Raw genomic sequence first — 1,918 nt, 5'->3', positions numbered from 1 at the left:
CAATCCACAGAGCCACACCAGCCAGGGCTTTCTTCTTCTCCTTCTTCTCCTTCTTCTCCTCCTTCTCCTTCTCCTTCTCCTTCTTCGTCGTCGTCGTCTTCTTCTTCTTCTTCTTCTTCTTCTTCTTCTTCTTCTTCTTCTTCTCCTTCTTCTTCTCTTTCCTCTTCTTTCTCTTCTCCTTCTCCTTCTTCTCCTCCTTCTCCTCCTTCTTCTCCTCCTTCTCCTTCTGTTTTTGAATCATATAGGAGCAACCAGGGTGTTGCAAGTCCTGATTGCACAGAAATGCTAATCATGAGTCATGTGAACTCCAATTATCATGTCGCAATCTGCCCTCAAAAAGGAGGAACAGGTAAGTGTTATCCTACCTGACGATATAAAAGGTTTCTTTTGGGGGTGATGAGAATGTTCTGGAACTAGAGAGTGACGATGGATACACAACATTGTAAATGCAATTAATATTACTGAATTATAGATGTAAAATGGTTAAGATGGCAAATTTTATGTTACTCACATATTGCCACAACCCAAAACTATTTCTCAAATGTCCCCTAAGCCACGAACTTCATAAACACACGGACTGTCTTCCATGTTGCCATAGAAGTCATCACTGTTCTACCAAATGGTTTTACACAGCCTCAAAGGGCTCATTTACCTTGCAGTCTGCAGTCTCTGTTTGTTTTTTAATCCTCACTTGGAGAAATATTTATTGATTTTAGAGAGAGAGGAAGGGGGGGGGAGAGAGAGAGAGAGAAACATTGATTGATTGCCTCCTGCATGTGTCCTGACCAGATATTGACCCCGCACCCCAGGTATGTGCTGCGACTGGGAGGTGGATCTGCAGCCACGCGTTGGTGAGGGAGTGAGGCAACCAGGAGTGAAAAGAACAAAACCCCAGATACGGGACAATAGTGCAGAGCAATGAGATGAGTCAACATCCTGTAGTCCCCCATCCAAGGTATCTGGTGCTTCTGAGCATGAGGCAGGAGGCTGAGGGTCCTGGCAAAAGCGTTGGGCAGAAAAACCCTCCCAAAGGGCAGAGAAACCAGCAAAACTTTGGACACTTCATAGGGCTGGAGAGACAAAATTAGAGACTCCAAAGAGAAGGGTCCTGGTGAGAAAGGAGCGGTGAAAACCAGCCTAAGCGTTCTCCCTTTCAGACACCTTAGACCCTGCCTGAAGAAGTCACTGAGAAAGTGTGTTGCAGCCTCCGCAGGCTGGGCAGGTCCACCCGAGGCTCAGGTAGACGGAAGAAGATGCGTGGAGCTGTGGGGATGCTTGACGTGCCTTCATTCGGGAGACACACAGGCCACAAGCCTGTGTCTATGCTGGCACCCCAACTCCCCGCCTCGTCCAAAACTCCTATCCCTTAAGTACGAGCCCCAAACAAAGCCGGCTGCAGGCCAGAAAGTTAAGTAACTGTCCCGAGCGGCGCATGCGCGCCTACTCAAGGCTACGGGGCAGTTTATCGCACCCGGGCTCAAGGCCGCGAGATCCAGGCCCACGGCTGTAGGAACACTGCTTTATCAGCCTCCTTCAAGGTTGGGAGGAGCTGCTCCCTGCAGTTTCCCACGCACCTGGGTGAGGGAGCCAGACTACCTCCACTTCCCCTACAGAAAGGCTCTGAGAAGCAGACTGGAGTATTCAGCAGACTCATGATGCCAAGGAGCAAGGAGTGGCATTTAAGGGCTACCAGTGTCTTCCCTGGGGCCCCAGTTAATACTCCAGGCTACAGGCTGGAAATCCACAAACAAGCCTGAACTAGTTCTGCATGCAGCCCTTCCGGCCCAGGTTCAGCCCCTGTTTCTGACTGGGTTAAAATAATATTTCCCACTCTATTTGCATAGGAAAGAAAGTAATATTCTCCAGGGCCTGTACAATTTTTCATACACAATGTCTGGTATTCAATAACCAAGGATGC

At 48.9% G+C, this 1,918-nt stretch overlaps 1 non-coding gene across 1 annotated transcript; it reads right to left on the bottom strand.

Moving 5' to 3' along the window:
* Nucleotides 1–236: 236 nt before the first annotated feature.
* Nucleotides 237–372, bottom strand: LOC129082980 (U8 small nucleolar RNA). Its single transcript, XR_008530445.1, has one exon. It is a non-coding gene; the product is annotated as a U8 small nucleolar RNA (small nucleolar RNA).
* Between the last annotated feature and the right edge of the window lie 1,546 nt (nt 373–1,918).

Source organism: Pteronotus mesoamericanus, unplaced genomic scaffold (genome assembly GCF_021234165.1).
Source record: "Pteronotus mesoamericanus isolate MK-2021 breed Mesoamerican mustached bat unplaced genomic scaffold, CSHL_Meso_final scaffold_137, whole genome shotgun sequence".
Classification (NCBI taxonomy): domain Eukaryota; kingdom Metazoa; phylum Chordata; class Mammalia; order Chiroptera; family Mormoopidae; genus Pteronotus; species Pteronotus mesoamericanus.
Note: the sequence above shows the minus strand (reverse complement) of the source record. Positions and strands in the feature narration are given on the sequence as shown.